This window comes from Equus przewalskii, chromosome 21 (assembly GCF_037783145.1).
Source record: "Equus przewalskii isolate Varuska chromosome 21, EquPr2, whole genome shotgun sequence".
In the NCBI taxonomy this organism is placed as follows: domain Eukaryota; kingdom Metazoa; phylum Chordata; class Mammalia; order Perissodactyla; family Equidae; genus Equus; species Equus przewalskii.
In genome coordinates this window covers 20,407,548-20,432,510 of record NC_091851.1, presented here as the reverse complement: position 1 = coordinate 20,432,510, position 24,963 = coordinate 20,407,548, and the positions used below count along the sequence as shown (strand labels likewise).

General features: G+C 44.5%; 1 long non-coding RNA gene across 3 annotated transcripts in view; it reads left to right on the top strand.

Annotated features, from left to right (window-relative positions):
* LOC103559773 (uncharacterized) overlaps positions 1-23,161 on the top strand; it is a 32,861-nt gene extending 9,700 nt beyond the window's left edge. For 2 of the 3 annotated variants that reach the window (XR_011531022.1, XR_011531021.1), the window contains exons 2-3: positions 10,218-10,302; positions 15,324-23,161. This is a non-coding gene — a long non-coding RNA (uncharacterized lncRNA). Of the gene's footprint in view, positions 1-10,217 lie in introns of all 3 variants that reach the window. The other variant, XR_011531020.1, reaches the window with a different exon arrangement.
* The last annotated feature ends 1,802 nt before the right edge of the window (positions 23,162-24,963 follow it).

Genomic DNA, 24,963 nt, shown 5'->3' with positions numbered 1-24,963 from the left:
GGGGGAAGGCATGCCATGGTAGCCCTCGTAGAAAGCAGAGGAAAACAGCGCCACCTTTCCAGAAATCTTGCCAAACGTTGTCTCACAGCTCATTGGCTCTGGTGAGTCATGCGTCCATCCCTGATGTATCAGGGTGGGTCCCCTGAGGATGATGTTTATACACAGAAAAGACTCTTTTGGATTACTTTAAATTTTAAATTTAATGTTAAATATATGAATTTTAGAATTAAAAACCTAGTTCTTTAAATTTTTTTTTCTTCTTCTCCCCAAAGCCCCTCCATGCATAGTTATATGTTCTGGTTGTAGGTCCTTCTGGCTCTCCTCTGTGGGACGCCGCCTCTGCACAGCCTGATGAGCGGTGCCATGTCTGCACCCAGGATCCGAACCTGGGAAACCCTGGGCCACCGAAGCAGAGCGCAAACTTAACCACTCAGCCCAGGGCTGGCCCCAGTTCTTTAAACTTTTAAGTTCAGTTTACAAATCCTTATTCTACCTCTAGATCTAGCAAACTTTCATAATCAAGTTTTAGGATCCCTTGCCATTAACTTAAAAATTTTAAACTGCATTATTAAATTTAATAAAGTTGATTTTACTTTTAGGTACTTTAATGATGTGCCTAATAAATAAAGGCTTTTAAATACCGAAGCAATGCCTGCAGATGGCGACTCTGAAGACCTTACGTGTTTCAAATCAATTTACAAACAATATAATCACTTAGACTTTTAAGGTAAAATTGTAAGTTTAAATCAATTATTCAATTACACTTTTTAATTGGAATCATAAATTAATCTCTTAGATACTCCAATATACCAAATAATCTTAAACATTGCAGGTACTTTTTATTTTATTTTATTTTATCTTTTTATTTTGAGGAAGATTAGCCCTGAGCTAACATCTGCTGCCAATCCTCCTCTTTTTGCTGAGGAAGACTGTCCCTGAGTTAACATCCATGCCCATCTTCCTCTGCTTTATATGTGAGATGCATGCCACAGCATGGCTTGACAAGTGTTGCCATGTCTGCACCCAGGATCCGAACCGGTGAATCCTGGGCCGCCAAGAAGTGGAACGTGTGCACTTAACCACTGCGCCACTGGGCCAGCCCCATGCAAGTACTTTAAAAATAACAAATATACACAAATTATTTCTAAACAAAATGCACAAAAAAATATTCAAATTGTGGGTATGACTTACCTCGTCATTTCTATTAACAATGCCAACACTTCTTGCAGTTAAAAGACTCTTCCCCATGGAGGAAACATGGTCTTCTAAGCAAGAAGGTCCCCGTCTCAGAGCAAAGAGTGCAGGCGGACCCACAGAAGAGTGGGCTGGGGCCAAACCTGAGCCGCTGGTAGGACGTGCTGAAACCTACTTAGAGTTGCCATACTAGAGATTCCATGATTTCTAGAGAGGTTGTGGCAGAGTGATAATGACAGGGGGAAGGGGAGGGCTTCAGCCACATAGGATATATTGGACCATTGTAATGACTTTGGCTCTGAGTAAGAAGGGAAACCCTTAGAAGGTTTTGAGTAGAGAAGTGGTAGTCTCCTTATTTTAAGGGTGGATGTGAGATCCAGTTATTGCCAGGGAGTTGTGAGAAGAAGTCTGCCTGAGGACTTCTGGGAAAGATTTCTTTGGTCTTAAAAAGAAACATGAGGAAGAATTCACCCTACCCCACACACCCCTTTTGATTTTCTTCTGGACATTGTCCCATGAAGATGTGGTGCCTGGAGCCATGGCAATCGTCTTGTGATGATGAGGAAGCTAGCTGAAAACAATCTGACACTAAACATGGAAAAGATGCAATTTTTTAAACAACTTTATTGAGATATAATTCACATACCATAAGTTGGCCCTTTTAAATTCAATGGTTTTAAATATATTCACAGAGTTGTGCAACCATCCCCCAAACAATTGTGGAAATTTTTCGTCACCGCAAATACAATATCTTTACCCATTAGCCATCACTCATTTCCCCTCAACTTCCCCAACCCTAGGCAACCATTAAATTACTTTCTGTCTCTCCAGATTTGCCTATTTGGGACACTTTATATAAATGGGATCATACCGCATGGGGTCTTTTGTGGCTGGCTTCTTTTATTCAGCATGTTTTCAAGGCTCTTGCTTGTTGGAGCCTGTATCCATATTTCATTCCTTTTTATCGCTGGACTACATTTCTTTCTATAGATGTACCATTTTTTTTCATCCATTCATCAGTTGGTGGACATTTGGGTTGTTTCCACTTTTTGGGTTTTATGAATAATGCTGCTATGAGCATTTTTTGTATACACATGTATTTTAATTTCTCTTGGGTGTATGCCTACAAGTCTGGCATTGCTGGGTCATATGGCAACTTTGTGTTTAAGCTTTTGAGGACCTGCCAGACTGGTTTTGCAAAGTGACTGCACATTTTACCTTCCCACCAATGTACCAATGTACAATGTCCAAGGGTAACAATTTCACCACATCCTTGCCAATGCTTGCTATTGTCTGTCTTTTGCATTATAGCTATCCTAATGGTGGGAAATGGTGTCTCAAGCTTTTGATTTGTATTTTCCTAGTGGTGAATGATGTTGAGCATCTTTTCATGTGATTGTGGCCATTTGTAATTTTTCTTTGGAGACATTCTATTCATTCGTATCCTTTGCCCATTTTTAAATTGGGTTATTTGTCTTTTATTGTTGAGTAGTAAGAGTTCTTTATGTATTCTGGATACTTGTCACTTTTCAGATATGCGATTTGCAAATAATTTCTCTCATTCCCTGTGTTATCTTTTCCACTTTCTGGATGGTGTCCTTTGCAGGACAAAAGTTGCTAATTTTAAGGAAGCCCAATTTATCTATTTTTTCCTTTATCACTTACATTTTTGGAATCATGTATAAGAAGTCCTCGCCTAACTTTAGGTCATGAAAATTTACTTGTATTTCTTTTTTCTGAAAGTTTTATACTTTTAGCACACACATTTAGGTCTGTGATCCATTTCGAGTTAATTTTGGTGGATGATGTGAGGTAGGGGTCCAACTTCACTCTTTTGCCTGAGGCTGGCCAGTTGTCTCAGCACCATGTGTTGAAAAGCCTATTCTTTCCCCCATTGCGTTGCCTTGGGACCAGTGTTGAAAATCAATTGACAATAAAAGTAAGGGTTTATTTTTGAACCCTCAGCTTTATTCCATTGATCTGTCTGTCTACCCTACGCCAGTACTACGCTGTCTTGATTATTATAGCTTTGTAGTAAGTTTTGAAATCAAGGAGGGCGAGGTCTCCACTTTGTTCTTCTTTTTCAAGATTGTTTTGGCTATTTGGGGCCCCGTGAGATTCCATATGAATTTTAGGATCATTTTGTCAATTTCTGGAAGACAGATAACTTGGACTAGATAGGGATTGCATTGAATCTGTAGATCGGTTTGAGGATTACTGCCTTCTTAACAATATTGAGTCTTTAATTCATCAATATCAGACGTTGTTCCATTTATTTAGGATTTTAGAGCAAAAGCCTTGTACTGATTTTGTTAAATTTATTTCTAAATATTTCCCCCTTTTGATGCTGTTGTAAATGCAACTGTTTTATTAATTTCATTTCATACTGTTCATTGCTAGTGTATAGAAATACAATGGATTTTTATACCTGGTATCCTGCAAACTTGCTGAACTCATTCATTTATTTGAATAGATTTTAATGGTTTCCTTTGTACAAAATTATGTCGTGTGCAAATAGAAATAGTTTTACTTCTTCCTTTCCATCTGAATGCCTTTATTTCTTTTCTCTTGCCTAATTGCTCTAATTACAACCTCCAGAATAGAAGTGGTGAATAGAAACGTTGAGAATGGAATCCATTTCTTGTTCTTGACCTTAGGAGGAAAGTGTTCAGCCTTTCAGCATGACGTATGATGTTAGGTGTGGATTTTTCATAGATTCCTTTTTTCAGGTTGAGGAAATTCCCTGTTCTCTAGTTCGTTGACTTTTATAATACAAAACGGCACTGAATTTTGTCAAATGCTTTCCTGCCTCTGTTGAGATAATTTATGCGGTTTTTGTTTTTCATTCTACTAATATTGTATATTAGTCAAGGTTCTCCAGAGAAACAGACCCAATAGGACAGACATAGATGTAGATATACATACAGATAGATATATAGATAGAGATATAAAAGGAGGCTTATTAGGAGGAATTGACTCACGTGATTGTGGAGGCTGAGAAGTCCTATGACCTGCCATCTGCAAGCTGGAGTCCCAAGAAAGCCAGTAGCATAACTCAGTCCTAATGTGAAGGCCTCAGAACCAGAAGAGCTGACGGCGTAAATCCCAGACTGAGGACCTGAGGAGATGAGATGAGATGGGCGGAGCCTTCCTTCCTCTGTCTTTTGCTCTATTCAGGCCCTCGATGGACTGAACGATGTCCACCACGTTGGAGGGCAATCTGGTTTACCAAGTCCACTGATTAGAATGCCAGTCTCATTTGGGAGCACACTCATAGACGCACCCAGAAATAACGTGGAGTCTCAACGCCCGTGGCCAGTCAAGTTGACACAAAATTAACCATCCCATATTGTGTATTAATTGATTTTTAGATGTTAAACCAAGCTCACATTCCTGGGATAAATCCCACTTGGTTGTGGTTCATTATACTTTTTATTTGTTGCTGGATTTGGTTTGCAGGATGTTTTTTCAGGATTATTGCTCCTATATTTATGAAGGACATTGATCTGTAGTTTTCTTTCATCTTTTTCCTGGTCTTAGTATTAGGGTGATATCGGCCTCATGGAATTAACTGGGAAGTGTTCTCTCCTATTCTACTTTCTGGAAGAGTTTGTAAGAGATTGGTGTTAATTCTTTTAACATTTGGTGGAAATCACTGATGAAGTCATATGGGTCTGGTCTTCTATTTGTGAGAAGTTTTTTAAAATTTTTATTTGTTTATTTATTTATTTATTTATTTTTGAGGAAGATTAGCCCTGAGCTAACATCCGTGCCCTTCTTCCTGTATTTTATGTGTGGAATGCCTGCCACTGCATGGCCTGACAAGTGGTGCATATGTCCATGCCCGGGATTCGAACCTGCAAACCCCGGGCCGCCAAAGTGGAGTGTGCAAACTTATTGCTGTGCCACCGGGCTGGTCCCTATTTGTGAGAAGTTTTTGATTACCAATTCAATATCTTTACTTGTTATAGATCTATTCAGATTTTCCTTTTTTTTTTTCTTTTGAGACAGTTTTGGTAGCTTGTGTCTTTCTAGAAATCTGTGCATTTTATATAGTTTACTTAATTTGTTGGCATACAATTGTTAATCATATTCCCTTATGATATATCTTAATCTCGTAAGATTGGTAGTGATGGTTCTCTTTCATTCTTGATTTTAATAATTTGAATCTTTTCTCTTTTTTCTTGGTCAGTGTTGCTAAAGGTTTTCAATTTGGTTGATCTTTCAAAGAAGTAGTTTTTGTTTGTTGATTTTCTCTATTGTTTTTATAGTCTCTAGTTCATTAATTTCCACTCTAATATTTACTATTCCCTCCATTTTGCTTTCTTCTGATTTAATTTGCTCTTCTTTTTCCAGTTTAAAGAGTTAAAGTAGAATGTGAGGCTACTGACTTGAGACATTTCTTCCTTTTGAATATACATACATCTACGAGCACTGCTTTAGCTGCATCCCATAAGTTTTGTTTTTTTGTGTTTTGGTTTTATTAATGTCAAAGTATTCTCAATTTCCCCTGTGGTTTCTATGTTGTTTCATTTTCACATATTCAAGTAATTCCCAAATATTCATTTTTTATTGATTTCTAATTTCATTCCACTGTAGTTGGACAACACACTTTGTATGTTTTTAATCCTCTTAAATTTATTCAGGCTTTTTTATGGCCTGACATATGGTCTATCCTGCAGGACGTTCTACATTCATCTGAGAAGAATGTGTGTTCTGCTCTTGTTGGATAGAGAGTCCTATAGACGTGTCTTAGGTATAATTGGTGTATAGCGTTGTTCAAGTCTTCAGTTTCCTTGTTGATCTTCCATCTAATCACTCTATCAATTATTGAAAGTGGGTTATTGAACTGTCCAACTATTACTATTGAATTGTTTATTTCTCTCTAATTCCATCAGTTTCTGCTTCACGTATTTTATGGCTGTGTTGTTAGGTGCACATATGTTTATAATCGTTATATGTACACAGTGGAATGACCATTTTATCATATAAATGTCCTTCTTTTCCTCTAGTAACAATTTTTTTCTAAAGTCTATTTTGCCTCATTTTTACAGCCACTCCAACCCTCTTTTGGTTGCTGTTTGCATGATGGAGCTTTTCCCATCCTTTTAGTTTGAACCTGTTGGTGTCTTTGAATCTGAATGTGTCTCTTGTAGTCATCATGGAGTTGTTTCATGGAGTTAGCATTTTGGTTTTTTTGTTCATTCTTCCAGTCTCCACCTTTTATTTGGAGTATTTAATCCATTTACATTTAATGTAATTACTGATGAGGTAGGCTTTACTTCTGCCATTTTGCTTTGTTTTCTGTATTTCTTATGTCTTTTGGTTCCTCTATTCCTCCACTACTGCCTCCTTTTGTTATAGCTAAATGTTTTCTAATGTACTGTTTTAATTCCTTTGTCTTTTACTATATTTTTAAAGTTATTTTCTTAGAGATTTCCCTGCAGATTACAATTAACATCTTAAATTATAACAATCTACTTCAGATTCATATCAACTTAATTAAATTAATACATAAATGCTTTGTTCCTTTATAGCTTCATTTCCTCCCTCTCTTTTGTGCTATTATTGTCATACAAATTACATTTTTATATGTTGTAAGTCCATTAAAAGAGTATTATTATTATTGCTTGATGTAAGTGTCTTTTAAATCAGGTAGGAGAAAAAAGTTACAAACAAAATATCCATTTATACTATCTTTTATATTTACCTATGTATTGGTCATTTTTATTTTTTCACACGAATTCAAGATACTTGCTAACGTCATTTCATTTCCGAATGAAGAACTCCCTTTAGTATCTGTTGCAGGGAAGATCTGCTAACAATACACTTCTCAATTTTTGTTTATGTGGGAATGTCTTAACTTTTTAATTGAACTATAGTTTTACTTAATATTGAATTGTGGTTTTTTGGCACTTTGAATATGTCATCCTACTGCCCTCTGGCCTTCATACTTTCTGATGAGAAATCAGCGGTTATTTTCGAAGATCCTGTGTATGTAATTAGTTGCTTTTTTCTTGATACTTTCAAAATTCTCTCTTTGTCTTCAGCTTTCAACCGTTTGATTATGATGTGTCTAACGTAGATCTCTTTGAGTTTATTCAACTTGGAATTCACTGAGCTTCTTGCATGTTTAGATTAATGGTTTCCAACAAATTTGGAAAGTTTTTGCCCACTATTTCTTCAAATATTCTTTTTTTCCTTTTTGTCCCTTTCTCTCTCACCTCTCCTTCTGGGACTCCCCTTAATTGTGTATTGGTAAGCTTGATGGTATCTCATGGGTCTCTGTGGCTCTTTTTATTTTTCTTCCTTCTTTTTTTCTGATTGTTCTTTATTGTATAATCTCTATCAATCGATCTTCAAATTCACTAATTCTTTTTTCTGCCAGCACAAGTCTACTGTTGAGTCCTGCTAGTGAATTCTTTAATTTCGGTTATTGTACTTCTCAACTCTGGAATTTCTCTTTGACTTTATTTGTAATTCTTATCTTTTTGTTGACATGCTCTACTCAATGAGACATTGTCATTATACTTTCCTTTAGTTATTTTTTAAGTGAAACCAAACTTATTTATTTAGAGCTATTACTTAAATTACTATTTTAAAAACAAGTTTTTAATATTGTATTTTTAATATCATATATATCTGTGATTTTGTTTCATTGCTTATAAGGAGACTTTGCTCTTATGAGTGTTTGCTGCATACAAAAAAAAAAATGTGGGCAACAGTGAAAGAAAGTTGTCTTGTTTTTGAACCGGCCTTGTATTTCTTAGATGCTTTTGCTTAGAATCCAACAGCCAAAGTAGGAAAACTCAGAAATTTTGATTATCTAAATATTTAGCCACATGAGGTGCTTTCCACATTTTGAGATTTGGGAGCAAACATTTTGCTTAAGGCAGCAAAATGCTCTTGGTGGATTTATCTATGTATTTTTAATGATGATTGTATCCACTGTACTCAATGTAGTAAGATTAACAAGAGTGGGCATGCATTTAGTGAAATTCACATTTTCGTTTTGTGGTTCATGCCTTTAACTGATACTGGCATGGAGAACACAACCAGCACACCTCATTCAGCTGGAATTGCTCATACAGCTAGAAATTATCTCTATTGCCGATGTTAACTTTCCAGATAGCTAAGTCTTACTCATCACTGATGAAAATCAATCTAAAATATATTATGTTTTCTTGTCTTATGAGACAACACTGAACATATTTAGACTCTAAAAAAATCAGAACTGTTGCTAGGAACATCCATTTGTGAAATGTGCTATAGTATGGAGAAGGTATACAGCTGTTGAAGGCTGTTGTCCTATTCTCTCAGCAGCTCAACCTCTTCATGCTCTTGTGCACAGTATTAAAAACTGGTTCTCCTCTGTTAGGCTCTCAGCTTCATGTCTAACTTCTGCTAGTGTGCCTTAGCCCTGTCCTTTAGTTCTTTAGTTATGGTTTCTTTTAGTTCTTTGAATATATTTATTTTGGCCTCTTTGAAGTCTTTGTCTGCTAAGTCTGGCATCTGGGCCCTCTCAAAGGCAGCTTCTGTTACCTGCTTCTCCTCTCGATTGGCCATACCTTTTGTTTCTTTGCATGTATCTAATTTTTTTTGAAAACTGGAAATTTTAGATAAATATTGGAGCAACTCTAGATAGATTCCCCACCCTCCCCCAGACTTCTTGTTGTTTGCTAGTTTATTTGGTTAGTGACTTTGACTATTTCAGTAAAATCTACTTCTCCCACAGGGTGCAGCCTCTAATGTTGCCTCTTAGAGAGCACAGCCTCTGGCATGAGCACGGTCACCCTCAGATGCCAATGTATTTGGCAGGGCTCTCAGACTGTCTTTCATTCTCTCTCTGTTAAGCTGTCTGCCTCTCTCGGTATCACACCTGGCTGTTAGCCCCCATTAATTGACGACTTGCTCTATTGTTTTTGATAATGCCCCAGGGCATAAATTTCTCCATCGTCGGCTCCAATAAAATTTGGACTTCTTTGCAGGGATAGTCTTTAAGGCCAGTCTTCAAGGGTTGTTCTCATCCCAGGAGGACTATTCTAGCTGCCTCTTTTCATGATTCTCTCTGTTAAACTACTAGATCGTCTAGGGTTTAGCTTCTTGCTTTCAAGGAGCTACCAACCTCCTTATAATTGCTTACATCAAAGTCTTCATTGTTTTTGATTGCACACTCAGGCCTGAAATTCCCCCCTATTCTGTTCCCAATAAAGTCAGTTTTGGGGGGGAAAGCATCAAGGTTTTCTGTTCTTCAGGCTTCCCTTCTTCCCCTGGGCAAAAGCTTTGTACCACTCCTCTAGTAGCCTGCTCTTCTTGCAGTAACATCCCTGCCGCTGTACAAGTAGGGTGCTGGGGTCATGGCCTCTGGTCCTCTTGACTTGCCTCTCCTGGTATGGAACCTCCACTTTATGACTGAGCTGGAGTCAGGCAATCAGGGTCCCAGTATTCTCAGCCTGCCATGACTTGGGTAGAGCCTGTGTTCTATGAGTGGGGGCTGGATAGAGGAAAGTAGTCCCAGACCTCTCAGCCACTCTTGCCTGGAATTAGCCTCTGTAGCACGGAGCTGGGTGGGACGAGAATTTCTGGTGGCTTGCAGTATTCTAGGTCTAAGCATGGATCTGGAGAAAGAGGGAGTCCCATGTTCTTATCTGCACCCACGTGGGGCACAGCTTCATCCTCCTGAGCTGGGAGAGCATGGGGGGAACAAACCACGGCTCAAATGGCATAGAGTTTTGCTCTTCTTACTTCCCATGAAATGTTTCTTCATTTGCTGCACGTCCATGAGACAATTTCAAGGGACTTTTTAAAGTTTTTTTAAAAATAATTTTACCAGTTATGGTTGTTTCCCTGGGGAGATGGTCTGCAGAGCTCCTCATGCAAACATTCTGGAAGTTGCTTCAAAGATGGAACTGGATCTTTGCCTTAGCCAATCCTGGACATTCCATGCCTACTAACTTCTTTGACTTCTTGTTATGGAGGTTTAAAAAAGAATCCTTATTATGATATGTTTCTATTACTTGTAGCCAATAGCATCCAGATTGGTCCTAAACTTAAGGAAGACTGAGCCAAGGCCAGCAGAACTTTTTCCATCTATAAACGTGACATCAGGTAAGACCTAGCTTGAAAGGTACTCAAGCACAACACCTAACAATTTTGTGTTATTTTTTCTGTTTACTGGCATATCTCTTCCATGAGACTGTGCTCTCTTTAAGTCAGGATCCTTGGAAATGTTCTCGTTTATTTCACTATTGCCTCTCCAGCCCTGGGCCTGGTGCTTAGCATATATTAATGGAAAATTAGCAAGGAATGAACGGCTTATGTCAAGGTGCCTTAATTACTTTAGGACCATTCACCCTTTAGTCTGTCCCCACAAACTTATTAGATCCCTTTTGGAATTTTGCACCAAGAAGTGACCTACCCAGCCAGTCCTACTTATCTTGGCTGCTGAGATATCTGATAATGTAGGGGTCAGACAGGGTTTGAATTATGTTTCTATCCCTTTACCTAACAACCTTGGCTTGTCTGTACTGCAGATTTTTATCTGTTTGTTGGAGATAACAATACCAGTCAACGTTAAATTTTACAAAAATAATAACTAACATTGATGAATGCATCCTGTGAGTTAGACACTGTTCTAAATTCTTTCCATGTATCAACTAATTCAATCCTCACAACAACCCTTTGAGGTGAGCACTACTGTTATCCCCTACCTTACACAAGAGAAAACTGTGGCAGAGAGATTCATTTCCCCAAGGATACACAGTGGTAAAGCTGGGATTTGAACCTGGGCACTCCAGCTCAGAGTTCTTACCCACCACTTCTAATATAAGTACAAGGCACTTTGAGTTCAATATATTTTCAAATTGGTTTGGCAGAGAAATTATCACTGGATAAAATTATCACCACCCCGGCACCTCTCCTTGCTGCACATTTATATTTTGTTTCCGTGACTATTTTGTAGTATTTAGACAGTAAGCTCCAGGATTTCCAGGGTGCTGCTCATCTGTGCTAATCACCGTCTGGCTAATGCCTGCTTTCTAGCGGGGGGGAACATTTAACATACTTTGGAATATTGACAAATGAATGAATGATTAATAAGTGCTTCTGACCTAGACTACTGTAGCCCCAGGCCTCATTCTCAGCCCAAGGGCGAGAATCTCAAAGTTGTGTCTGCCGCTGCCCGATGCGATTGCTTACTTCAGCCACGTAGATCAGGAAGACCTCATTCATTTCATTCGTTCAACGACGATTCGGTTCCTTTCACGTGCTTGGTATTGTTCTAGCAGCCCGGATTTTAGCGGTGGACAAAACGGTGTCTGCTTTCACGGAGCTTACATTCTGGTGGAGAGGGGTGGTGTAGAATAAACAGATAAAAGTGTTGAATAACGTCAGGTGGAAGAAAACCAAAACCAAGCATGGAGTGGGGATGGGTGGCCACTTTCGCCAGAGTGGCCAGGGTGGCTTCTCTGATGCGGTGGCGCTGGAGCAGAGACTTGTACAAAGGGATAGAGCAAACCCCGCAAGGGCCTGGGGAACGGCCTTTTAGGCAGAGAGAAGAGCCGGCGCCACTGTCCTGAGCGAGGAGCGGGCTCAGCACATGCGCAGAAGGGCGGGAGGACCACGCGGCTGGAGCAGTGCGTCAGGGGACCCGGTAGAGGACCAGGGCGGAGCGCTGCGGGTTACACCCCAACTCCCGAGGGCCAGGAAGAGGGACGTGCGACCGTGGTCTCTGCACTTAACGTGTTTGAGGTCCTGCTGGAAGCCTGCACTTAGAGACAATGGAGCTGGAAATGAGGCTGTTAAAGAGGCCACTGGTGCCCACTCAGCAACACCCTCGGAGGGGTCAAGCAGGCCCACGCCGTCACACTCACTGAGGATGTCTCTCTGCAGAAGTGCTTCTGGCCTCAGAATCATTGTTTTCAAAACTGAAGCACTTTTGGGCTCCAGCCGTCCCGCTCCTCCCTTCCCTTCTGCCAACTAGTGATTACGCGTGTGGGATTAACTGAGACGCCAACCAGGAAACTAAGACGCCCAGAAACCTCAAGGCCAAGAGGACGTGGAGGAGCCTGAACTGGGGGCTGCAGGGCATCGACACCCACCCCCTCGAGATGACCTAGCTCAGTGGTCCTCACACCTGAGCGAGCCTTAGTGTCACCTAGAGCATGTGTTGAAACACTGAGGACTGAGCCCTGCCCCAGAGAGTTTCTGATCAGCAGAAACTCTCAGGCCCTATCTATGACTATCATCTCCGCCTGCTCCATGGGGTCGACTTTGGCTCATGGGACTCCTAGCTCGTGTGTCTGACCACTCTGTCCGCAGCCAGCATCCCGGGTAGCACCAGTCACTCCTTCCCGGGCTCCTTCAGCATGTTGTGAGAGCCTGTTTAGCATGGTGGTCCAGAGGCCTGGTTCCAGATGTCCAGAACCCGGTCTGGCCATGAGAAGTTCTGTCACGTTGACCGAGTTATGTCCCCTCTCTAGGCCTCAGTTTCCTCATTTATAATATGTCAGCGATGTCTTCGCCAACCTGGATTTGCATGGCTCCCTTTCCTCCTTCATCACATATTATAGTAATATAGTATAATATAACGTAGTGTTTTATGACATAGCGCTGTGCGGTGGAGATGACGATGGCTCCCTCCTCCTGGATTTGCTAGGAGGAGCAGGGAGTTAGTCTGCCCTCAGAACAGTGCCCGGGACAGAGGAGATGCTGAGTTCCTCTCGGCTCGAGTTGTTCTGGGCCATTCGGGTGAACCCTCAGGGCTGTTACAGCCTCCTTATTTGTACCCAAGGTGGACTGGACAGCCCGTAACAGAGTCACCTTGGTACTTGTTAAAGAGAAGAATTTCCGCCCCACTCAGGCCGCTGGGATCATAATGGGGGTGGGGGCGGACTCCAGATTTCTCATTTTTTACTAGTGTCTCTGGGTGAATTTTCCCCTGGGAGAGTCTGAGGCTTGAGTGCAAGCGCTTGAGCTGGCTGACCCCGGGTCTGGATCCACCTGAGGCACTCAGTTACTGAGTGGCCTTGAGCAGGGCGCTTGTCTAGGACCCCCTGGGAACCTCAGGTGTTAAAGCATCCAAGGGGTGCAGACCCCCAGCTGCCGTGCCCAGCGCAGGGAGCCTCACCCTGGTGCTCGTGTGCCGGGAGGGCTCCGCAACTTGGCTGGGGCCTCCAGGCTGCTCTGTCTCCTCCAGAAGACCAAGCTCCCCACACCCCTGGCACCAGACCAGGCACCTTGTCGGCACAGTCAGAACGGGCCTCAGATTCACCCAGACTGAAGGACTCGCTCCTCCCTGGGCTCCGTCTGTTAGTGTGGCCTCTTCTTTCTCCGCCTTCTGATGCTGCAGCGTTATCAGCATCCTGTGTGTGAGGCCCCACGTGAGGAGCCTGATGGGGCAGCAGAGCTGGTTTAGTGGAGGAAACAGAACTACACGGAAATGTTACATGTACCCTCCCGTTATAAGCGCCTTCTTCAGAAAAGCATGCTTTCTTCATGTTTGGACTCTAGTTAATCTTTTAAAGTTATTTGTAGAGTGGTAGCTGCCTGGCGCGAACACTCTACTCACAGCTGGAGCTCCAGCAAGGGTGCTGAGGGGTCTCATTTGAGCCTGGAATGGTGACTAGCATCCTAGTTTTATCGTTGGATGAAGTGGCCTGCCCATGCATGCCCAGCCAGATACTGGCATGGCCTAGATCAGAACGCGGATGTTGAGGTCACTTCTCCGATGATCCAGCCGGGAGAAGGGCCCAGGGAGGGGCCTGGCACTGGGAACACCAAGAGCGGGAATTCACCGGAGAATGAGATGGTTTCGATCAGAGGGACTTGCCTTAGACAGGCTCTGGCGCCTGGCTAAGTCACGTGACCTCTCAGGCTCTGCTTTCCCATCTGTAAAATGAGAGGAGGAGGTTTTAGCTACTTAGCAAGTCGTTCACATTAGGTAGGACCACGTGTACAAAGCACTTGGCCCACAGCAGGGGCTAGCAAATGTTGGTGTCCCCCTTGTCACCCACCCCAAAGGACGGAGGGTGGCCTCCGTGCCTCACACTCCTGCATCCCGGCCCCGCCCAGCCTCTGCTGGCTTTGGCGTCATGATGAATGCATTCTCCGCACTGTACTGAAGACTGACGTGAATCAAAGAGCACAAAACAGCTCCTTTGTTCCCTAGATTTTGCAAGAGAGAGACATCTTAAATTCTCAGTTGTGGTCTCCCTGGCACACCCTGACTGGTTTCCCGGAGAACAAACGACAAAGCTGATTGCCACTTCACAGAGGGGAGGCGGAAAGGGAAAATAGGACACACACTTTGTTAAGGCTTTTCAAATGTCAGTGCCTTAGCATCAGGGAGCTGCAAGCTAGGGGGCCTATTGGGATTCTGCTTCCGGGAGATTTCGTGCCTTCATTTTGCTCGTTTAAATTCTGCATTTCAGCCTGCTCTGCCTCTATTGATCTGCTTCAGTCTGATATTCCTAAACTGAGTAGCTCTAATTGGCTCAGAAGGATGGCTGCAAGGTAAACACTCTCCACGGCTGGCACCCTTTGGGGACTGTCTATGGGGGCGCTGGACTTTAACCAAGGAGAGCATGGAAAGGGCACAGCTTTGGAGACAGACAGGCATGTGTCATCCTCTGCATGACCTTGGGCAATACTGGGCCCCTCTGAGCCTCAGTTTCTCTGCTCACAAAATGGAGATGATGTTTGTGACTGCCTAAGGTCACTGCGGGGATAAGCAGGGTCAGATGTGGTGGCACAATGACGCAGAAATTTTTGACAATGAGCCACTGTATTCTCGCAAAAAATTTTACTACGCCAAAGAAAATGTATGAGCACTGAGATGCCAGGTAGCACGATGGCTCTGTGAGCAACACAGTGCTGGTGACATCTGTTGTCAGATTTCAGAGATTCACTGCTTCCTCCAGGTCCTTACAAATCCAGCCCTTGTTCCTGCGGTCTGCGGTCTAAATTGAGAAAATAAAATATGAACACAATGTCTGGAAAATGACTTTGCATTTCAGCACTTATGTTAGAAGACGGGTTCAATTCTCCAGCTTTAAGTGTTGGTGTTTCTGTCAGTTATAACGAATAAACGCACGGAGGTGAAACTGATCAACCGTTTCATTGCTTTTCAGAAACGGAGAGATGACGGCTTCCCTAAGTCAGCGCGTCACTGCGTTTAATTTGATGATGTTGTTTAGAAACTCTATGTACTGTTTTCCGGGCCAAAACGTATCAACCATTGATGAGGAGAAAATCAAAAGACAAACGACCAATTCTCAGTAAAGGGGGAAATTATCGTGGTGATTGATTACAAGCATAGACTCCATTCCCGGGCAGGGGCCGGGGCTCCTGCACAGTCAGAACAGTGAGGAGAAAAGCCTGTGGCGCTCAGGTGCTGAGCAGGGAGCCAGAAGCCTTGGAGTGGAGACCTGCCTCTGCTGCCCGGGTAACCTGACCTTGGGCAGGTCGCTCCCCTCCGTGGGCGCATCCCCTCATCCTCCACAGAATGACAGTCATCCCCATTCAGCCTTCTCCCTGGGTTGTGGTGAGGCTCCACGAGCGAAGCCTGCCAGGACTGGCACTTTATACCTCAGCTTTCACTTCATCTTCACAAAACCCAGTGAGGTTTGTCACTTGCCCAAGGTCACAGAGCTAAGAAGAGAAGCCAGGATTAGAACTCTAGTCTGTGCGCTGTCACTGTGAACTGTAAAGAAACGAAACAAGAGCTATTATAAATATCATGGCTGTCAGGACCTCTAGAAGGTTGCAGCAAAAATAGAAAAACACTCGCTCAGTCATTAACAAATATTTATTGTATAGTATGAGCCAGGCAGTGTTCTAAGCACCAAGATTATGGTGGCGTATGAGCATAGCAGGGAGACATACAATAAGCAGGTAAATAAAACAATTTTAGATGATGGTCATTGCTGTGAAGAAAGTAGAATGTGGATTTGCAGCGATGGGAGGCGAGGGGTAGCAAATTTAAATTGGGGTCGGGGAAGACGTCTCTGAGGAAGGGACTTCTGAGTAGAAAGTATGGAGGGCTATCTGGGGAGGTCAAGGTACAGGGGTCAGGAACAGCAAAGCCCCAAGAAGGGACTAAGCTTGGCATGTTGAGGTTCAGGAGGGAGCAGAGTGGCTGGAACTTGGTGAGAAAGTGCTGGAAGATGAGAGCAGAGATGGGCGAGGCCCCGTTGTGAGGCTTTGTAGCGAAGAAGGACGAGGAGACTAGATTATCTGTTAAGTGAGATGAGAGAGTTCATGATTTAATTCGTGTAAACATTCTAATTTAATTGCTTTATCGTTGAACAGGTAATAGGGTCATCTGATTCAAAATTCAGGAGTACCGAAAGGTAAACTATCTCCCTCCCTCGCTTCCCCCACCTGCCCAGATCCTCTCCCTGGAAGCCATTTAGGTACTAGTTTCTTGTGTTTGCTTCCATTGCCGTAAGATATTACACATAAAGACATCAAACACACACACTCCCCATCCCTTTTGCTTTTACAGACGGTGGCATAACATTCACACCTTGCTTGTTTCCCTTCCCATCCTGGAGAGCCTTTGTATCAGCACTGGTAGGGCGTTCTCATTATCATTTTTTGGGTATGTCTGCATAGGGTTCCACTCCGTGGGTGTACCATATTTATTTAACCAGTTCCCTACTGATAGTCACTTAAGTTATTTCTCTGGAGGGTTTTAAGGGGAAGTAACATTCTGATTTATATTTTAGAGAGAGCCCTCTGGCTACTGGATGGAGGACGGCTCCTCGGAGCTTGACGGTGGAGGCAGCAGCCCAGCCCTGCCCAGTTAGGGAGGGCTGCTGTTCTCCAGGAAAGAGAAGATAATGGTTTGGGACAGGGTGGCAGCAGTGAGGGCATGAGAAATGCGGGCATGTGGGCTATTGACGAGATAGAACCAACAATACTAGTTGATGCCTTAAATGTGGGGGGTAAGTAAAATGGGGTCGGGACAGCTTTTGAGCCACAGCAATTGGGGCGATGGTGAGACTCCCTTAATTTCTCAACAGCATTTCCCGTCTGACTTCTGCAAACAGAGCAGGTGGTAAAGGCAGGAGAACTGGCAGTAAAAGATGGGTCCTCTGCATGAGACTCTTCCTTATGTGGCAAAAACTTAAAAAACATATTATAAGCACTACATGTGATGGAACACATTTGGAATTTTCCACCTTCCATGTCTGAAAGGAATCAATCCCAAGGAATTCCCTCCCATCTCGCCAGCTGCTCTTTCTCAGTCTCCTCTGCAGGGCTCCCTCCGCCTGGCGTCTGACGGCCAGCATTCCTCAGGGACCAGCCCTGAGCTCCTGCTCCTCCCTGCCCACATCGTCTCCCTGGAGCATCTCGTTCTGCCCTGTGGTTTTTAATGCACCTATATGCTGAGTCACAGATTCCTGTCTCCAACTCTGGCCTCTTCCCTGAGTTCTCCCTGGGGACTTGGATACCCAGCTGCTTACTGACATCGTCACCTGCATGTTTAATAGACATCTCACACTTAACATGTTCCAAACAGAACCCTTGACCCTCTACTCACAATCTTGTCTTCCCACGTGTCCAATATGTCTGCCATATATCGGTAAATGGCTACTCCATTCACCATCCACCCAGGTGCATGAACTATAATCCTAGGAGTTATATTAGATCACCCAGCTTCTCTTCAAGCCTTGTTGGTTCTAACTAGAAGTTTCATCTCAAGTCCATCCACTTCTCTTCATCCCCATCATCCACACCTCTCACCTCCATCATCTTTCGCTGGATAATCCTACACCGGTACCTGCTTATCTACGCTCTCTGCCTCCATTCTTGTCTTCCTGGAGCCTCTCTCGACACATCAACCAAGTGGGTCTTTTCAAAGGTAAGTCAGCTCACGCCACTCCCCTGTTGAAAACTTTAATGTGTTCCCATCGCAGCTCAAATAATATCGATTATTATTCCCTTCCCGTGGCTCCTGCCTACCTTCCAATCCTATTGACACCTCCTCCCCAGGCTCTCTCTGCTCCAGCCATAGTGCCCTCCCTTTTCTTTCCTGAACACCTGGGACCAGCTCGTTTGCCCTCACTGTCCGTCTGCCTGGAACACTCTTCTCTTGGTACCCCACGTAGCTGGCTCCTCTTCACCTTCATGTAGGCCTACCTTGAAAGTTGCCTCTTCCGCTTGATCTAAAGCCCCTCCCCCCTCATCCTGTGCCGCCTACATCAGTGGGAGTGGGACCACTTAACAGTTTGCCAACTCTGAAAGAATGCTGTGGGAAACTCTCAAGCAACTGGCACCAGATTTCCAGTCTGTCACCTCGCTGTGTTAGTGCTGCTTATGGACGAGTGCTCTGGGCAGCTGTGCAGATAACCCACCCCTTTGATCTGCTCAGCCTGCCACACAGTACAATAAATGTCACGATAAATGTCAGCCAGTATCACTGTGCTTCCTGCACCAACACTAGCACAGAGGGTTTCAATAAAGAGTGTCCTATTGCTTCATTAACTTTTTCTAATTCAATGCCATTTTGATCGTTAATGCATTTTTGCTCAAGAGTTCTACGAATTTTGTTTTGATAAACAAAATAATTTCTCAAAAATGTACGCAACCATTTTGGCAATGTGCAATCTTCATTTCTCCACTTGGTAACAGCACTTAGCATTTAGTTTAAGCTTCTTTCCAGAACCTCCATCTCCAGCAGAAGTAGTTAAAAATCTGAAAACCAATATTTTGATGTATTATGAAAGGATACTATTAAATTCTTTTATGAAATTCAAGTTTTATAAAACAGAGCCTCTTCAGTGTGGAAGAACTACACAGAATCACACTAAAGGACTTTAAATATTTTTATTTCAAAGACTGCCACGTATCACACTGCTGCACAGTCACCCTGGACACAATTTCCTTCAAGGACACCACTTCATTTCAGTACAGCCACTTCAACTGCTCAATCAATGGCTAGAGAGGGCCAGGAGCTTCAGGAAGCCGGTGGGAAGCCTTCGTCAAGATCATCAAAGTCCGTCGTCCTCCTTTCTCAACTAAGAAAACCAATACCCGGTCGTGTTGGTGCCTCCTTTCTCAGAACAGTCATGTTCTCTGAATCATACACAGTGGATCTTTTATACACAAAATTGTATTCTAATTGCATAAACAGACTGTTCTAATGAAGCACCATCCACTCCATTTGTAGAGTAGTCTATCTGGATAGTTAGAAAAAAATTGGTGTTCTCTCCAGTAGGGCACATCGGGAGAGCAAAATGATCCATTGGGGTGGGAGAAGAAGAGAATGTTAGGATTTGTATTTATGGCTATGTTCATCTTAAAATAAGATAGACATCAAGCTTTGTTAGCATTTGCTCTGTGGTTTGACCCAGAAGGCCAGCCTCAGTCATGTGTCCTGGACAGTAGGCATGAGAATCCCAGCCTGGGGGGCTGTGGCTGTGCCAGTCCTTCACTGGCCTTCAGCATATCGCCATGTACCACGGTTTCCCTGCTGTAGGATATCACCAACAGGGCTCATTTGGCAGAACTCAGATCTTTAAATGGTAGAATTTTTACAGTACTTTAAAGGTTGGCTGCACATGCTTCCAGATTTCTTCCCTAAGCATCTACTAACAAATGGTTCTATTAAAAAACAAAAACAGGTTCATAATCGACCTGTATCTTTTCTTCCACTTCACCATCCTGTTTGGGCGTCTTTCATGTCAGTGTATGTAGAGCTGCCTCATTTTTCCTGTCTTATTCTTTTGAATATTTGCATTGAATAGCCTTCCTCCTTTATTACAAGGTTAATTTGTTCCCAAAAAAGTTTGTAGGGGAATTTTCATAAGTAGAAAGGATACTTACTATGTAAACTGATGGCGTACAATTACTGCAAGAGTTTATAATCAAAACACATACATGATTTTCAAAGTTATGAAATTGAAAAAAACCCACAGTGACAGAGACAAAGGAAACAATGCAAGTGATGCCTGAGATTGCCACTGCTATAAAGTAGCACACTTAACTACCACCGGCACCGACTAGGCCACTGGGGAGAGGACAGCCTGGTGGCGGCTCCTGAAGCACAGTATTGGTCCCTGTAAATGCAGTGAAATTCCTCCAAGCCAAAGAGAGGAGATTAAATGAACCTCCTCATGAAGTCAAAATCCTGAACTTGCATGGGCATATCTTGGGCTAAGACTCTTTTCTACAATAAGGATGCACCACCACGATTGATTTCCCAACTGCCCTATTATTTAGACATTTGGGTCTGTATTAGTCCCATAGAGCCGGCACAACAAAATACCACAGACTCAGGGGCTTAAACAACAGAAATATATTTTCTCACAGCTCTAGAAGCTAGAAGTCCAAGATAGGGTTGTGGGCAGGTTTGGTTTCTCCTGAGGCCTCTCTCTCGGGCTTGACAGATGGCTGCCTTCTCACTGTGTCCTTGCATGACCTTTTCTTGGGATCCCTGGTGTCTCTTCCTCTTCTTTTTTTTTTTAAGATTGGCACCTGAGCTAACATCTGTTGTCAACCTTCCTTTCTTCTTCTTCTTCTTCTCCCCGAAGCCTCTCAGTACATAGGTGTATATTCTAGTTGTAGGTCCTTCTAGCTCCTCTGTGTGGGACGCCACCTCAGCATGGCTTGATGAGCGGTGCTAGGTCCGCATCCAAGATCCGAACCGGAGAAACCCTGGGCCGCCGAAGCGGAGTGTGCGAACTTAACCACGGGGCCGGCCCCTTCTTATAAAGACCAGTCATTCTGGATTAGGGCCGACCCAGATTACTTCATTTACCCTTAATTACCTCCTTAAAGACCCTGTCTCCAAACACAGTCACATTCTAAGGTACTGGGAATTAGGACTTCAATATATGAGTGGGGGGGCACACGATTCCGTCCATATTTCTCACAATATAGTCCCTCACTTCACACAGCCCTCCATTCATGCCCATCTGATTCCATCCTCAGCACTTGCTCCACTGAATACGTCCCTCCTCAGATACCACGTGGCCCAATTACCATCATCGCTTCCTTGAACAACTGCAGCAGTCTCCTTCTAATTGGTTTCATGGCATTTATTCTCCCCTGCCCCCATCCACTCTCCACACAGACATGGTAAAAATGTATTTCTAATCTAATCAGACCACTCCTTTTCTTGATGCTCTTCCCTGGCTTGTTGCTTTTAAGTTAAAATATAAACTTCTTAGCGTGGTGGACACGGCCTTGCAGAACCCAACTTCAGTCTACCGCCTTCATTCCCCCAGCGCCCTCCCTCAGTCCACTTTATGCCAGCCTCTCTGGCCTGCGTTCATGCCCTCAGAAGGGCCTATTCTCACTGCAGGGCTTGGGTTGTTCCCTCTGCCAGGAAAGACATTCCAACTCATCCTTCACATCTCGGATTACGAGTCACCGTCAAAGAGGGCAGGGACCTCATGAAACTTGTTTATCCCTGCATTCCCAGCTCCCAGCCCAGTTTCTGGCATGGAGCAGGCAAAAATAAATATTTCCTGAATGAATAAACACCTTGTATTCGGCTGTTCCCTTCATCTGGAAGGCCTTTTTCATTCTCGTCCAACTGGCAAATTGAGGCCAGCCAGCTTCTCTCTCTCTCTGATTAGACCATGAATTCCTTCACAGCAGGGTCTTGTGTTCCCAGTACCTAGTAAGGACACGGTGGCACATGGTCAGCCTGCCCAGTAAAACAGAACATCTGTACTTTGCTGTGTATCCAGGTCCTACATCTTTGCCTTACTCATTGGTTCTTGAGTCAAGAAGTAGATAAAAATTATCAACCTTCTTTCCGATTCACAATGACTATCACTGGTAGAAACAAATAGTACAAAATAAAACTGACAACAGTTAAGAAGGCACCTCCTAAAGTTATTTTTAAAAAAACTTTCAGAAAACTCATATCTTGAGGATAACGTTGAAAATTACAAAAACTGGGAAAATCAGATCTGGTTCAAATAACCAATCAAACTAAAATAGATTGCCCAGCTTAAATTTGTTATTAAAACTTTATGGAGGGGTGCCAGCCGGGTGGTGCAGCGTTTGAGTGCACACGTTCCGCTTCGGAGGCCCAGGGTGCCGCGGTTCGGATCCCGGGTGTGGACATGGCACCGGTTGGCAAGCCATGCTGTGGTAGGCATCCCACATGTAAAGTAGAGGAAGATGGGCACGGATGTGAGCTCAGGGCCAGTCTTCCTCAGCAAAAAGAGGAGGATTGGCAGATGTTACCTCAGGGCTAATCTTCCTCAAAAAAAAATTATGAAATTCCAGTTTTGATGGGGAGGTAAATTTGCTAGTGTCTTTGGAGAGCCATTTGGTCATATCCAAGGAAATTAAAATTGCATTTGGCTTTTGACACAGCAATTTTACTTTTGGAAATTTATTCCACGGAGAAAATTCCACATGTACACAGAGGTATATACAGGGATCTTACTACAGCATTGTTTGTAGGAACAAAAGATTGGATCAAAGTTAATGTCCTCTAGCAGGAGACTGGTCATATTTATTATGGCACATCCATGCTACCCAAACTAAGCGGCCTCGAAAACGTCAGGCGGTCCTGCAGCGACAGGGATCAGCCACCCCCGTGCACCCTCACCCCGCGAGGAGAAGCCAAGAGAGTGAAGTCACCAGGGGCCCCAGGAAGCTGTCCAATGCCGGGAAAAGCCCTCCACCCAGACAGTCCTAAGAATCTTGGTAGGCCCCTAGTGTAACTCTTTCATCCCCATTTAGTATCCACAGTCGGGGGCTGGTGGGAAGTGGAGAGCGGACCCCTTGCCACTAGTGATCCGACCTCCTCCGAGGCCCGCATCACCATGGCAACCGGGGGCTACCGGGCACTGATGGCGGGAAAACGAGGACGAGACCCGAACGGCTGCGGCGCCGAGGCCCCTTGGAATTCGGAGAGTCCAGAGGCAGTCTCTGAGTCCCCCAGGCCTCGTTCCTCTTGCTGCTGGGTGGTGCAGCCCGGCGGGGAGGGCGGCAAGGAGCTTCCCGCGACTCCTGGGAGACCCAAATGCCCAGGCCAGGGTCGAGCAAGGGCGCCGGGGCGCGCGCCTGCAACCACGCGCCCGGCCCTTCCGGCGCGCCTCCGCATCGCCATGGCAACCGGGGGCGCTGGGCCAGCTCTCCCGACTCTGGGCGCGCGCCTGTGGCGCGGGAATCGGGTCCCTCCCAGCGCGTCTCCCCGGGCCCGCGTCACCATGGCAACCGTAGGTTGGGCGACACGGGCCTGGCGCCGCGTCCAGGGGAGGCAGCTGGGCTAAGCCCTGGCGTCCCAGGGAAAGGGACGAAGGGAGTGCAGGACGGAGGTGTGGAAAGGGAAGTAAGGGCGGAGGGAAGAGTGCAGAAAGTGCAGGGCAGTCGACTTGGGTTTTCTCCCGGGTGGGGCGGGGACTGGGGAACTTTGTGGCGGGCTGGGTGTGGTGGTCGTGCTGCAAGTGGACCAGGGCCCGGCGGCCGTGCGCCTTCAACTGCAGGCAGGGCTCTCCCCGGGGAGGGCCGAGATGGGCGGGGGACTGGGCTCCAGGTGTAGCGGGCAGCAGGGGGCAGTGGCGACTCGCCGTGCGCGGAAGATGCCGGCACGGAAACCTCCCAGCTGGGGCGATCTGGAGAGGCGGAGGGCCTTCCTCACGCTCAGATCTGACCCCGGCGTGGCCCTAGCTGAGGATTCCGCCGTGACGCTGCATGGGCTCTGCCCAGTGCCCGGTCCCCTCGCTCCCAGGCTGTATCAGCTCACCCTGCACGTAGCGACTTCGCTAGTGATTACAAGCACTGGCTCTGAGCTCAGTGGGCTTGGACAAGTCGCCCTCCTCGACCCGCGCTACCTTCATCTGAAAGTGATGATAATGATTGATTGTAATTATCTTAGGGATGCTTTGAATGTTAAGCGAGGTAATGGGACTTGTCCAGTTTCTAGACTCAGTTTCTGGCACATGGCAAGTGCTCAATAAATGCTAGTTGCTATGAGGCCACCTTGGGCCAGTTACCTAATTTCTCTGTGCTAAACCTTACCTCACTGAAAAATGGAGATGGAACTAGTACACACCTAACCGTTGTGAGCATTATGAGCTAATATTTGTAAAGTCCCTAGAATGGTGCCAGGCACACAGCAAGTGCTATATGAATGCTCTCCATCATTACCCTAATTCTATTGTTACCACTGTTACCAGCTGTTTGCCCGCAGGTGCTTGTGAATTGGAGGACTGCTTTTGTCCTGCTACCACAAGGACGTTTAGCCTCTGGCTAGATTACAGATTTGTTTGCCCACATTTCTCCTTTTCCCTTTCGAAGTTTTTCAGCCTTTCACCGAGTTAGAAGTGGCAGTATGGTGTCCTAAAAGATCACTGGGCTGTGAGTCTGCTGGATTTGGGTATTTGTTATGCTGCTGGTTCTTTGTGTGACCTTGGGCAGATCAGTTACAGTTTCCTCCTCTATCTTTAGGGCTCTTTCAACAGAGTGCCTGTTACTATTTGTTTGTGTATGGCTAGCCTTTCCTAGTGTGGAAATTGATAAAAGAAACCTTAACTAAATTGGAGTCGGGAAGGCCTGTAGGGGGAGCTCTCAGGCCCTGTCATCCATCATCAATTACAACAAACAGGAAGAGAGGGAAGCTTGCACCTTCATGGGAAGTAAAACTACTTTACTACTGAAGGAAGACTTTTCTCCCCACCCAGCAACAGCCCAGCCAACGAGAAGACATTGCGAGCCTGAGCTGTGACTTTCCCCCAGAGAACTTCCCTTTAGAACAGCCCCTCAGCCCCCACTCCCGTCCATACGCCCCCTTTTTCT